The sequence below is a fragment of the Seriola aureovittata genome, chromosome 11, assembly GCF_021018895.1.
Source record: "Seriola aureovittata isolate HTS-2021-v1 ecotype China chromosome 11, ASM2101889v1, whole genome shotgun sequence".
Classification (NCBI taxonomy): Eukaryota; Metazoa; Chordata; class Actinopteri; order Carangiformes; family Carangidae; genus Seriola; species Seriola aureovittata.
The window spans coordinates 9403777-9419729 of record NC_079374.1 but is presented as its reverse complement, the minus strand read 5'-3'; positions in this window follow the sequence as shown (position 1 = coordinate 9419729).

The following is a 15953-nucleotide window of genomic DNA, read 5'->3' as shown; positions in this document are numbered from 1 at the left end:
GTCATAAAAACGTCATAGTATAGTAAGGCATAAAAACGTCATAGTATAGTAAGGCATAAAAGGCATAAAAATGTCACAGTATAGTAAGGCATAAAAAGTCATAAAAACTTCATAGTGAAGTAAAGCATAAAAACGTCATAGTATAGTAAGGCATAAAAAGTCATAAAAAAGTCATAGTATAGTAAGGCATAAAAAGTCATAAAAATGTCATAGTGAAGTAAAGCATAAAAACGTCATAGTATAGTAAGGCATAAAAATCATAAAAATGTCATAGTATAGTAAGGCATAAAAACTCATAAAAATGTCAGTGACGTAAAGCATAAAAACGTCATAGTATAGTAAGGCATAAAAAGTCATAAAAACGTCATAGTATAGTAAGGCATAAAAAGTCATAAAAATGTCACAGTATAGTAAGGCATAAAAAGTCATAAAAACATCATAATATAGTAAGGCATAAAAAGTCATAAAAATGTCATAGTAAAGTAAGGCATAAAAAGTCGGATAAAGGTCATAGTATAGTAAGACATAAAGACGTCACAGTATAGTAAGGCATAAAAAGTCAAAAATGTTACAGTATAGTAAGGCATAAAAAGTCACAAAAAAGTCATAGTATAGTAAGTCATAAAAACGTCATAGTATAGTAAGGCATAAAAAGTCATAAAAATGTCATAGTGAAGTAAAGCATAAAAATGTCATAGAGTAAGGCATAAAAACGTCATAGTATAGTAAGGCATAAAAAGTCATAGAAACGTCATAGTATAGTAAGGCATAAAAAGTCATAAAAACGTCATAGTATAGTAAGGCATAAAAAGTCAAAAAAACGTCATAGTATAGTAAGGCATAAAAAGTCATAAAAATGTCATAGTATGGTAAAGCATAAAAACGTCATAGTATAGTAAGGCATGAAAGGCATAAAAATGTTACAGTATAGTAAGGCATAAAAAGTCACAAAAATGTCATAGTATAGTAAGGCATAAAAAGTCATAAAAACGTCATAGTATAGTAAGGCATAAAAAGTCAAAAAAACGTCATAGTATAGTAAGGCATAAAAACTTCATAATGTAGTACAGCATAAAAACATCAGTATAGTAAGGCATAAAAAGTCATAAAAACGTCACAGTAAAGTAAAGCATAAAAAGTCGGATAAAGGTCATAGTATAGTAAGACATAAAGACGTCACAGTATAGTAAGGCATAAAAAGTCATAAAAATGTCAGTATAGTAAGGCATAAAAAGTCACAAAAAAGTCATAGTATAGTAAGTCATAAAAACGTCATAGTATAGTAAGGCATAAAAAGTCATAAAAATGTCATAGTGAAGTAAAGCATAAAAATGTCATAGAGTAAGGCATAAAAACGTCATAGTATAGTAAGTCATAAAAACGTCATAAAAACGTCATAGTATAGTAAGGCATAAAAAGTCATAAAAACGTCATAGTATAGTAAGGCATAAAAAGTCAAAAAAACGTCATAGTATAGTAAGGCATAAAAAGTCATAAAAATGTCATAGTATGGTAAGGCATAAAAACGTCATAGTATAGTAAGGCATGAAAGGCATAAAAATGTTACAGTATAGTAAGGCATAAAAAGTCACAAAAATGTCATAGTATAGTAAGGCATAAAAAGTCATAAAAACGTCATAGTATAGTAAGGCATAAAAAGTCATAAAAAGTCATAAAAAGTCATAATATAGTAAGGCATAAAAACTTCATAATGTAGTACAGCATAAAAACATCAGTATAGTAAGGCATAAAAAGTCATAAAAACGTCACAGTAAAGTAAAGCATAAAAACGTCATAGTATAGTAAGGCATAAAAAGTCATAAAAATGTCATAGTGAAGTAAAGCATAAAAATGTCATAGAGTAAGGCATAAAAACGTCATAGTATAGTAAGTCATAAAAAGTCAAAAAAACGTCATAGTATAGTAAGGCATAAAAAGTCATAAAAATGTCATAGTATGGTAAGGCATAAAAACGTCATAGAATAGTAAGGCATGAAAGGCATAAAAATGTTACAGTATAGTAAGGCATAAAAAGTCACAAAAAAGTCATAGTATAGTGAGGCATAAAAAGTCATAAAAATGTCATAGTGACGTAAAGCATAAAAACGTCAAAAAAATGACATAGTATAGTGAGGCATAAAAAGTCATAAAAATGTCATATTGAAGTAAAGCATATAAACGTCATAGTATAGTAAGGCATAAAAAGTCATAAAAACATCACAATAAAGTAAGGCATAAAAATTCATAAAAACATAGTATAGTAAGGCATAAAAAGTCATAAAAACGTCATAGTATAGTAAGGCATAAAAAGTCAAATAAACGTCATAGTATAGTAAGGCATAAAAAGTCATAAAAATGTCATAGTATGGTAAGGCATAAAAACGTCATAGTATAGTAAGGCATGAAAGGCATAAAAATGTTACAGTATAGTAAGGCATAAAAAATCACAAAAAAGTCATAGTATAGTAAGGCATAAAAACGTCATAAAAACGTCATAGTATAGTAAGGCATAAAAAGTCATAAAAACGTCATAGTATAGTAAGGCATAAAAAGTCAAAAAAACGTCATAGTAAAGTAACGCATAAAAAGTCAGATAAACGTCATAGTATAGTAAGGCATAAAAACTTCATAATGTAGTACAGCATAAAAACATCAGTATAGTAAGGCATAAAAAGTCATAAAAATGTCATAGTATGGTAAGGCATAAAAACGTCATAGTATAGTAAGGCATGAAAGGCATAAAAATGTTACAGTATAGTAAGGCATAAAAAGTCACAAAAAAGTCATAGTATAGTAAGTCATAAAAACGTCATAGTATAGTAAGGCATAAAAAGTCATAAAAATGTCATAGTGAAGTAAAGCATAAAAATGTCATAGAGTAAGGCATAAAAACGTCATAGTATAGTAAGGCATAAAAAGTCATAGAAACGTCATAGTATAGTAAGGCATAAAAAGTCATAAAAACGTCATAGTATAGTGAGGCATAAAAAGTCAAAAAAACGTCATAGTATAGTAAGCATAAAAAGTCATAAAAATGTCATAGTATGGTAAGGCATAAAAACGTCATAGTATAGTAAGGCATGAAAGGCATAAAAATGTTACAGTATAGTAAGGCATAAAAAGTCACAAAAATGTCATAGTATAGTAAGGCATAAAAAGTCATAAAAACGTCATAGTATAGTAAGGCATAAAAAGTCAAAAAAACGTCATAGTATAGTAAGGCATAAAAAGTCATAAAAATGTCATAGTATGGTAAGGCATAAAAACGTCATAGTATAGTAAGGCATAAAAAGTCAAAAAAACGTCATAGTATAGTAAGGCATAAAAAGTCATAAAAATGTCATAGTATGGTAAGGCATAAAAACGTCAGAATAGTAAGGCATGAAAGGCATAAAAATGTTACAGTATAGTAAGGCATAAAAAGTCACAAAAAAGTCATAGTATAGTGAGGCATAAAAAGTCATAAAAATGTCATAGTATGGTAAGGCATAAAAAGTCAAAAAAATGACATAGTATAGTGAGGCATAAAAAGTCATAAAAATGTCATAGTGAAGTAAAGCATAAAAACGTCATAGTATAGTAAGGCATAAAAAGTCATAAAAATGTCACAGTATAGTAAGGCATAAAAAGTCATGAAAACGTCATAGTATAGTAAGGCATAAAAAGTCATAAAAACATCACAATAAAGTAAGGCATAAAAAGTCATAAAAACGTCTAGTATAGTAAGGCATAAAAAGTCAAAAAAACGTCATAGTATAGTAAGGCATAAAAAGTCATAAAAATGTCATAGTATGGTAAGGCATAAAAACGTCATAGTATAGTAAGGCATGAAAGGCATAAAAATGTTACAGTATAGTAAGGCATAAAAAGTCACAAAAAAGTCATAGTATAATAAGGCATAAAAACGTCATAAAAACGTCATAGTATAGTAAGGCATAAAAAGTCATAGAAACGTCATAGTATAGTAAGGCATAAAAAGTCATAAAAACGTCATAGTATAGTAAGGCATAAAAAGTCGAAAAAACGTCATAGTATAGTAAGGCATAAAAAGTCATAAAAATGTCATAGTATGGTAAGGCATAAAAACGTCATAGTATAGTAAGGCATGAAAGGCATAAAAATGTTACAGTATAGTAAGGCATAAAAAGTCACAAAAAAGTCATAGTATAGTAAGTCATAAAAACGTCATAGTATAGTACAGCATAAAAAGTCATAAAAAAGTCATAAAAAAGTCATAGTATAGTAAGGCATGAAAGGCATAAAAATGTTACAGTATAGTAAGCATAAAAAGTCACAAAAATGTCATAGTATGGTAAGGCATAAAAACGTCATAGTATAGTAAGGCATAAAAAGTCATAAAAACGTCATAGTATAGTAAGGCATAAAAAGTCAAAAAAACGTCATAGTATAGTAAGGCATAAAAAGTCATAAAAATGTCATAGTATGGTAAGGCATAAAAACGTCATAGTATAGTAAGGCATAAAAAGTCAAAAAAACGTCATAGTATAGTAAGGCATAAAAAGTCATAAAAATGTCATAGTATGGTAAGGCATAAAAACGTCATAGTATAGTAAGGCATAAAAAGTCAAAAAAACGTCATAGTATAGTAAGGCATGAAAGGCATAAAAATGTTACAGTATAGTAAGGCATAAAAAGTCACAAAAATGTCATAGTATGGTAAGGCATAAAAACGTCATAGTATAGTAAGGCATAAAAAGTCATAAAAACGTCATAGTATAGTAAGGCATAAAAAGTCAAAAAAACGTCATAGTATAGTAAGGCATAAAAAGTCATAAAAATGTCATAGTATGGTAAGGCATAAAAACGTCATAGTATAGTAAGGCATAAAAAGTCAGAAAAACGTCATAGTATAGTAAGGCATAAAAAGTCATAAAAATGTCATAGTATGGTAAGGCATAAAAACGTCATAGTATAGTAAGGCATAAAAAGTCAAAAAAACGTCATAGTATAGTAAGGCATAAAAAGTCAAAAAAACGTCATAGTATAGTAAGGCATAAAAAGTCATAAAAATGTCATAGTATGGTAAGGCATAAAAACGTCATAGTATAGTAAGGCATGAAAGGCATAAAAATGTTACAGTATAGTAAGGCATAAAAAGTCATAAAAACGTCATAGTATAGTAAGGCATAAAAACGTCATAGTATAGTAAGGCATAAAAAGTCATAAAAATGTCATAGTATAGTAAGGCATGAAAGGCATAAAAATGTTACAGTATAGTAAGGCATAAAAAGTCACAAAAATGTCATAGTATGGTAAGGCATAAAAAGTCATAAAAACGTCATAGTATAGTAAGGCATAAAAAGTCATAAAAACGTCATAGTATAGTAAGGCATAAAAAGTCAAAAAAACGTCATAGTATAGTAAGGCATAAAAAGTCATAAAAATGTCATAGTATGGTAAGGCATAAAAACGTCATGGTATAGTAAGGCATAAAAAGTCAAAAAAACGTCATAGTATAGTAAGGCATAAAAAGTCATAAAAATGTCATAGTATGGTAAGGCATAAAAACGTCATAGAATAGTAAGGCATGAAAGGCATAAAAATGTTACAGTATAGTAAGGCATAAAAAGTCACAAAAAAGTCATAGTATAGTGAGGCATAAAAAGTCATAAAAAAGTCATAAAAACGTCATAGTGACGTAAAGCATAAAAACGTCAAAAAAATGACATAGTATAGTAAAGCATAAAAACGTCATAGTAAAGTAAGGCATAAAAAGTCATAAAAAAGTCATAAAAAAGTCATAAAAAAGTCATAAAAAAGTCATAGTATAGTAAGTCATAAAAAAGTCACAAAAAAGTCATAGTATAGTAAGGCATAAAAAACGTCATAAAAACGTCATAAAAACGTCATAGAATAGTAAGGCATGAAAGGCATAAAAATATTACAGTATAGTAAAGCATAAAAACGTCATAGTAAAGTAAGGCATAAAAAGTCATAAAAAAGTCATAGTATAATAAGGCATAAAAAGTCACAAAAAAGTCATAGTATAGTAAAGCATAAAAAGTCACAAAAAAGTCATAGTATAGTAAGGCATAAAAATGTTACAGTATAGTAAGGCATAAAAATGTACAGTATAGTAAGGCATAAAAATGTCATAGAGTAAGGCATAAAAATGTACAGTATAGTAAGGCATAAAAAGTCAAAAAAAAGTCATAAAAAAGTCATAAAAAAGTCATAAAAACGTCAGAATAGTAAGGCATAAAAAGTCATAAAAAAGTCATAAAAAAGTCAAAAAAACGTCATAGTAAAGTAAGGCATAAAAAGTCATAAAAAAGTCATAGTATAATAAGGCATAAAAAGTCATAGTATAGTAAGCATAAAAAGTCATAGTATAATAAGGCATAAAAAGTCATAAAAAAGTCATAAAAACGTCATAGTATAGTAAGTCATAAAAACATCACAATAAAGTAAGGCATAAAAAGTCATAAAAAAGTCATAAAAAAGTCATAGTATAGTAAGCATAAAAAGTCATAAAAAAGTCATAAAAAAGTCAAAAAAACATCATAGTATAGTAAGTCATAAAAAAGTCATAAAAAAGTCATAAAAAAGTCAAAAAAAAGTCATAAAAAAGTCAAAAAATGTCATAGTATGTAAGGCATAAAAAGTCATAAAAAAGTCATAGTATAATAAGGCATAAAAAGGCATAAAAAGTCATAAAAAAGTCATAAAAAAGTCAAAAAAAAGTCATAGTATAATAAGGCATAAAAAGTCAAAAAAAAGTCATAAAAACGTCATAAAAACGTCAGAATAGTAAGGCATAAAAAGGCATAAAAAGTCATAAAAAAGTCATAAAAAAGTCATAAAAAAGTCATAAAAAAGTCATAAAAAAGTCATAAAAACATCACAATAAAGTAAGGCATAAAAAGTCATAAAAAAGTCAAAAAAATGACATAGTATAGTAAGGCATAAAAAGTCATAAAAATGTCATAGTATGGTAAGGCATAAAAACGTCATAGTATAGTAAGGCATAAAAAGTCAGAAAAACGTCATAGTATAGTAAGGCATGAAAGGCATAAAAACGTCATAGTATAGTAAGGCATAAAAAGTCAAAAAAACGTCATAGTATAGTAAGGCATAAAAAGTCAAAAAAACGTCATAGTATAGTAAGGCATAAAAAGTCATAAAAATGTCATAGTATGGTAAGGCATAAAAACGTCATAGTATAGTAAGGCATAAAAAGTCATAAAAACGTCATAGTATAGTAAGGCATAAAAAGTCATAAAAACGTCATAGTATAGTAAGGCATAAAAAGTCATAAAAATGTCATAGTATGGTAAGGCATAAAAACGTCATAGTATAGTAAGGCATAAAAAGTCAGAAAAACGTCATAGTATAGTAAGGCATAAAAAGTCATAAAAATGTCATAGTATGGTAAGGCATAAAAACGTCATAGTATGGTAAGGCATAAAAACGTCATAGTATAGTAAGGCATAAAAAGTCAGAAAAACGTCATAGTATAGTAAGGCATAAAAAGTCATAAAAATGTCATAGTATGGTAAGGCATAAAAACGTCATAGTATAGTAAGGCATAAAAAGTCAAAAAAACGTCATAGTATAGTAAGGCATAAAAAGTCAAAAAAACGTCATAGTATAGTAAGGCATAAAAAGTCATAAAAATGTCATAGTATGGTAAGGCATAAAAACGTCATAGTATAGTAAGGCATGAAAGGCATAAAAATGTTACAGTATAGTAAGGCATAAAAAGTCACAAAAAAGTCATAGTATAGTAAGTCATAAAAACGTCATAGTATAGTAAGGCATAAAAAGTCATAAAAATGTCATAGTATAGTAAGGCATGAAAGGCATAAAAATGTTACAGTATAGTAAGGCATAAAAAGTCACAAAAATGTCATAGTATGGTAAGGCATAAAAACGTCATAGTATAGTAAGGCATAAAAAGTCATAAAAACGTCATAGTATAGTAAGGCATAAAAAGTCAAAAAAACGTCATAGTATAGTAAGGCATAAAAAGTCATAAAAATGTCATAGTATGGTAAGGCATAAAAACGTCATGGTATAGTAAGGCATAAAAAGTCAAAAAAAGTCATAGTATAGTAAGGCATAAAAAGTCATAAAAATGTCATAGTATGGTAAGGCATAAAAACGTCATAGAATAGTAAGGCATGAAAGGCATAAAAATGTTACAGTATAGTAAGGCATAAAAAGTCACAAAAAAGTCATAGTATAGTGAGGCATAAAAAGTCATAAAAACGTCATAGTGACGTAAAGCATAAAAACGTCAAAAAAATGACATAGTATAGTGAGGCATAAAAAGTCATAAAAATGTCATAGTGAAGTAAAGCATAAAAACGTCATAGTATAGTAAGGCATAAAAAGTCATAAAAATGTCACAGTATAGTAAGGCATAAAAAGTCATAAAAACATCACAATAAAGTAAGGCATAAAAAGTCATAAAAACGTCTAGTATAGTAAGGCATAAAAAGTCAAAAAAACGTCATAGTATAGTAAGGCATAAAAAGTCATAAAAATGTCATAGTATGGTAAGGCATAAAAACGTCATAGTATAGTAAGGCATGAAAGGCATAAAAATGTTACAGTATAGTAAGGCATAAAAAGTCACAAAAAAGTCATAGTATAATAAGGCATAAAAACGTCATAAAAACGTCATAGTATAGTAAGGCATAAAAACGTCATAGTATAGTAAGGCATAAAAAGTCATAAAAACGTCATAGTATGGTAAGGCATAAAAACGTCATAGTATAGTAAGGCATAAAAAGTCAAAAAAACATCATAGTATAGTAAGGCATAAAAAGTCATAAAAATGTCATAGTATGGTAAGGCATAAAAACGTCATAGTATAGTAAGGCATAAAAAGTCAAAAAAACGTCATAGTATAGTAAGGCATAAAAAGTCATAAAAATGTCATAGTATGGTAAGGCATAAAAACGTCATAGTATAGTAAGGCATAAAAAGTCATAAAAATGTCATAGTATGGTAAGGCATAAAAACGTCATAGTATAGTAAGGCATAAAAAGTCATAAAAACGTCATAGTATAGTAAGGCATAAAAAGTCATAAAAATGTCATAGTATGGTAAGGCATAAAAACGTCATAGTATAGTAAGGCATAAAAAGTCAAAAAAACGTCATAGTATAGTAAGGCATAAAAAGTCAAAAAAACGCCATAGTATAGTAAGGCATAAAAAGTCATAAAAATGTCATAGTATGGTAAGGCATAAAAACGTCATAGTATAGTAAGGCATGAAAGGCATAAAAATGTTACAGTATAGTAAGGCATAAAAAGTCACAAAAAAGTCATAGTATAGTAAGTCATAAAAACGTCATAGTATAGTAAGGCATAAAAAGTCATAAAAATGTCATAGTATAGTAAGGCATGAAAGGCATAAAAATGTTACAGTATAGTAAGGCATAAAAAGTCACAAAAATGTCATAGTATGGTAAGGCATAAAAACGTCATAGTATAGTAAGGCATAAAAAGTCATAAAAACGTCATAGTATAGTAAGGCATAAAAAGTCACAAAAAAGTCATAGTATAGTAAGGCATAAAAAGTCATAAAAATGTCATAGTATGGTAAGGCATAAAAACGTCATGGTATAGTAAGGCATAAAAAGTCAAAAAAACGTCATAGTATAGTAAGGCATAAAAAGTCATAAAAATGTCATAGTATGGTAAGGCATAAAAACGTCATAGAATAGTAAGGCATGAAAGGCATAAAAATGTTACAGTATAGTAAGGCATAAAAAGTCACAAAAAAGTCATAGTATAGTGAGGCATAAAAAGTCATAAAAACGTCATAGTGACGTAAAGCATAAAAACGTCAAAAAAATGACATAGTATAGTGAGGCATAAAAAGTCATAAAAATGTCATAGTGAAGTAAAGCATAAAAACGTCATAGTATAGTAAGGCATAAAAAGTCATAAAAATGTCACAGTATAGTAAGGCATAAAAAGTCATGAAAACGTCATAGTATAGTAAGGCATAAAAAGTCATAAAAACATCACAATAAAGTAAGGCATAAAAAGTCATAAAAACGTCATAGTATAGTAAGGCATAAAAAGTCAAAAAAACGTCATAGTATAGTAAGGCATAAAAAGTCATAAAAATGTCATAGTATGGTAAGGCATAAAAACGTCATAGTATAGTAAGGCATGAAAGGCATAAAAATGTTACAGTATAGTAAGGCATAAAAAGTCACAAAAAAGTCATAGTATAATAAGGCATAAAAATGTCATAGTATAGTAAGGCATAAAAAGTCATAGAAACGTCATAGTATAGTAAGGCATAAAAAGTCATAAAAACGTCATAGTATAGTAAGGCATAAAAAGTCAAAAAAACGTCATAGTATAGTAAGGCATAAAAAGTCATAAAAATGTCATAGTATGGTAAGGCATAAAAACGTCATAGTATAGTAAGGCATGAAAGGCATAAAAATGCTACAGTATAGTAAGGCATAAAAAGTCACAAAAAAGTCATAGTATAGTGAGGCATAAAAAGTCATAAAAACGTCATAGTATAGTGAGGCATAAAAACTTCATAATGAAGTACGGCATAAAAACATCAGTATAGTAAGGCATAAAAAGTCATGAAAACGTCATAGTAAAGTAAGGCATAAAAAGTCATAAAAACGTCATCGTATAGTAAGGCATAAAAAGTCATAAAAATGTCATAGTGACGTAAGGCATAAAAACGTCAGTATAATAAGGCATAAAAAGTCAAAAAAACGTCATAGTATAGTAAGGCATAAAAAGTCATAAAAAAGTCATAGTATAGTAAGGCATAAAAAGTCATAAAAACGTCATAGTAAAGTAACGCATAAAAAGTCAGATAAAGGTCATAGCAAAGTAACGCATAAAAAGTCAGATAAAGGTCATAGTATAGTAAGACATAAAAACGTCACAGTATAGTAAGTATAAAAACGTCATAGTATAGTAAGGCATAAAAAGTCAAAAAACCGTCATAGTATAGTAAGGCATAAAAAGTCATAAAAATGTCATAGTATAGTAAGGCAGGAAAGGCATAAAAATGTTATAGTATAGTAAGGCATAAAAAGTCATAAAAACGTCATAGTATAGTGAGGCATAAAAACTTCATAATGTAGTACGGCATAAAAATATCAGTATAGTAAGGCATAAAAAGTCATAAAAACGTCACAGTAAAGTAAGGCATAAAAAGTCATAAAAATAACGTAGTATAGTAAGGCATAAAAAGTCATGAAAACGTCATTGTAGAGTAAGGCATAAAAACATCATAGTATAGTAAGGCATGAAAGTCATAAAAATGTCACAGTATAGTGAGACATAAAAAGTCGTGAAAACTTCATAGTATAGTAAGGCATAAAAAGTCAAAAACGTCATAGTATAGTAAGGCATGAAAGGCATAAAAATGTCACAGTATAGTAAGGCATAAAAAGTCATGAAAACGTCAAAGTAGAGTAAGGCATAAAAAGTCATAAAAACGTCATAGTATAGTAAGGCATAAAAAGTCATAAAAATGACGTAGTATAGTAAGGCATAAAAAGTCATGAAAATATCATACTAAAGTAAGGCATGGAAGGCATACAAATGTCACAGTATAGTAAGGCATAAAAAGTCACAAAAACGTCATAGTATAGTAAGGCATAAAAAGTCATAGTAAAGTAGAGCATAAAAACATAGCATAGTAAGGCACAAAAAGTCACAAAAAAGTCATAGTATAGTAAGGCATAAAAAGTCATAAAAAAAGTCGTAGTAAAGTAGAGCATGAAAGGCATAAAAACACAGCACAGTAAGGCATAAAAAGTCATAAAAATGACGTAGTATAGTAAGGCATAAAAAGTCATAAAAAGTCATAGTAAAGTAAGGCATAAAAAGTCATGAAAACGTCATAGTAGAGTAAGGCATAAAAAGTCACAAAAACGTCATAGTATAGTAAGGCATATAAAGTCATAAGAAAGTCATAGTATAGTAAGGCATAAAAAGTCATAAAAAAGTCATAGTATAGTAAGGCATAAAAAGTCATAAAAAAGTCAAAGCATAGTAAGGCATAAAAAGTCATAAAAACGTCATAGTAAATGAAGGAATAAAAACGTCATAGTATACTAAGGCATACAAAGTCTTAAAAAAGTCACAGTAAAGTAGATCATAAAAACAGCGTAGTGAGGCATAAAAAGTCATAAAAACGTCATAGTATAGTAAGGCATAAAAAGTAAAAAAAAATGACATATAGTAAGGCATAAAAAGTCAAAAACGTCATAGTATATTAAGGCATAAAAAGTCATAAAAATGACATAGTAAAGTAAGGCATAATAAAGTCATAAAAACGTCATAGTATATAGTAAGGCATAAAAACATCATAGTATAGTAAGGCATGAAAGGCATAAAAATGTCACAGTATAGTAAGGCATAAAAAGTCATAAAAATGACATAGTATAGGAAGGCATAATAAGTCATAAAAAAGTCAAAGCATAGTAAGGCATAAAAAGTCATAAAAACGTCATAGTAAAGTAAGGAATAAAAACGTCATAGTATAGTAAGGCATAAAAAGTCTTAAAAAATTCATAGTAAAGTAAGGCGAAAAAACAGCGTAGTGAGACATAAAAAGTCATAAAAACTTCATAGTATAGTAAGGCATAAAAAGTCATAAAAAATGACGTAGTATAGTAAGGCATGAAAGGCATAAAAATATTACAGTATAGTAAGGCATAAAAAGTCACAAAAAAGTCATAGTATACTAAGGCATAAAAAGTCATAAAAACGTCATAGTAGAGCATAAAAACAGCGTAGTGAGGCATAAAAAGTCATAAAAACGTCATGGTATAGTAAGGCATAAAAAGTCATATAAACAAAGTATAGTAAGGCATAAAAAAGTCATAGTGTAGTAAGGCATGAAAGGCATAAAAATATCACAGTATGGTAAGGCATAAAAAGTCATGAAAACGTCTTTGTAGAGTAAGGCATAAAAAGTCATAAAAACGTCATAGTATAGTAAGGCATAAAAACGTCATAGTATAGTAAGGCATGAAAGGCATAAAAAAGTCTTAGTATAGTAAGGCATAAAAAGTCATAAAAAAGTCAAAGCATAGTAAGGCATAAAAAGTCATAAAAACGTCATAGTATAGTAAGGCATAAAAACCTCATAAAAAATGACGTAGTATAGTAAGGCACAAAAAGTCATGAAAACGTCATAGTAGAGTAAGGCGTAAAAAGTCATAAAAATGTCATAGTATGGTAAGGCATAAAAACGTCATAGTATAGTAAGGCATGAAAGGCATAAAAATGTTACAGTATAGTAAGGCATAAAAAGTCACAAAAAAGTCATAGTATAGTTAAGCATAAAAAGTCATAAAAACGTCATACTAAAGTAGAGCACAAAAACATAGTATAGTAAGGGATAAAAAGTCATAAAAACGTCATAGTATAGTAAGGAATAAAAACGTCAAAGTATAGTAAGGCATAAAAAGTCTTAAAAAAGTCATAGTAAAGTAGAGCATAAAAACAGCGTAGTGAGGCATAAAAAGTCATAAAAACGTCATAGTATATTAAGGCATCAAAAGTCATAAAAACGTCATCGTATAGTAAGGCATAAAAAGACATAAAAAATTCATATTATAGTAAGGCATAAAAAGTCATAAAAACGTTATGGTAAAGTAGAGCATAAAAACATAGTATAGTAAGGCATAAAAACGTCATAGTATAGTGAGAATAAAAAGTCGTAAAAACGACAGTATAATAAGTCATAAAAACGACAGTCTAGTAAGGCACACAAGGGATAAAAATTACATAGTATAGTAAGGCATGAAAAGTCATAAAACGTCATATTATAGTAAGGCATGAAAAGTCATAAAACGTCATATTATAGTAAGGCATAAAAAGTCATAAAAATGACAGCAACGTGAGGCATAAAAAGCCATAAAAATAACATAGTATAGTAAGTCATAAAAACTCATGAAAACGTCAAAGTATAGTAAGGCATAAAAATGACATAGTATAGTGAGGCATAAAAAGTCATAAAAACAACAGTATTGTATAGCATAAAAACTGCATAGTATAGTAACGCTTTAAAAGTCATTAAAATGACATAGTATAGTAAGGCATAAAAAGTCATAAAAAAATCATAGTATAGTAAGGCATAAAAGGCATAAAAAGTCAAAAGCGCCACAGTACAGTAAAGCGTAAAAATAAAAATGTCATAGTATACTTTAGAATAAAAAGTCATAGTATGGTAAGGTATAAAAATTAATTGAATGGCAAGGCAATAGAGTCATCAATTGACTTATTGTGCATGTCTATGTGAGGAAGACGGAGTACCCACCAATGAACCACGCAGGGGCAGGGAGAACATACAAAGACCACACAGAAAGGCCCCAGGCCTGGGCCTCAAACCCAGAACCTTCTCACTGTGAGGCAATGGTTCTAACCACTGCTCTCCATGTCGCCCAAAATTATAGTAAGGTAAGGCATAAAAACATCATAGTAGGCATAAGACATAAAAATGTCATAGTAGTCATGGTGACATTTTCATGGGATTTCTCGACAGAAATTCAACTCATATTTTGATATATCCACTATTTTATGTCTATTCCTGCTAGCAACCTGACTGCTAGCCTACAGAAGACAGATGGCAGGTTTAGCTCGCTAATTAACCCTAGCTCACATGGTTAAATAACATCAGTTGACATTCTTCTGGTGACGTTAGGTACCACTGTGATAATCTCACAACGTGAGGCTTCAGATAGCCCCCACCCTTTCAGTCAATCAAATGCTAGTATGCCTAAATCGGTTGTCTTGGAGACGTAGCCTCTTGGAGGGCACATCGGAATGATCTAATATGACTTCACTCCAAACATAGTGTGAACGAGTTCACTCAAATATTGGTAGGGACAATTCTGTCCTCCCAAAATATTGGTAGGGACCTGTCCCTATTGTCCATATGCAAACCTACGCCCTTGCTCTTGGCACTGTTGTCTTACCGTCTTTCTCTTAACACCCGCTCCATCTCTATTTGTGGTTTCTGAGTTCATGTCTCAGTTAAGTTTGGCTTCTCTCTTCCCCTCTCCCCCCACATGAATTTGGAAAAGTGTGGTAATGCTGGTATTCCTATTTTGTTTTCCTGCCTGTGGGTTGTGGTTGGCTGGGACATGTGGCATGGGAGCATGTGGTTGGTCTTTTCATGTCAAACTGTCTCACTGAGTGCGAGGAATTACTCACACACGGTTTATTAAAGATAATTCAGAGAAGTGTGTGTATTTACTCTCCACGTAGTCTGTGCCAAAGTAAAATCACTTTTTAGATGAGTTTGTCCACTGTAAATGGTCTGCAATATCGATAGTTAGTCAGCACAGTTTTATGGATTTATGAAGTCTGGTTAATGTCCTCTACCCCTGGAGTTGAATTCTGCATTACATCCTTCATCCTGTGGTGCATCCATTTCAGGTCAGAGTTTAAGAACAAAAACACCAACCAGTACTCTACATCTGAAGTGATTTTGATAAATGCTTAAGTCATTTTTAAGCAACGTTGCAGGTACTATCTTATCAAATGTAAATATTTCCCCAGCTTTCTACGATAGTAAACTCACAAATTTGAGGTTTAAAACTGTGGGTCAGACAAAAACAAAAAGATTTGAACACATTAACTTGAGCTTAAGCAATTAATGACCCAATTTTTCCCTTTTTTTCCTGATATCTAATACCCTAAACAATCAATCGATCATTTGAGAAAATAACTGTCAGGTGTATTGATAATGAAAACATTTGTTTTTGTGGCCATACAGGTGCTTCTATAAGATGGAGGACTGGGCATAGTTGATACATCAAGTTGCAGAAATTCCTAAATTGTGTATAGAAATTATATGAAGTAAGCCTGGAGCATTTGGAGGTCCTGGGGGCAGTTGCCCAGGGGTCCCAGTAATCCAAATAATCCCAGTAATCCCATCTCTGTACACTAATTTAGGTTGGTTAGTCTGGCTCTGTG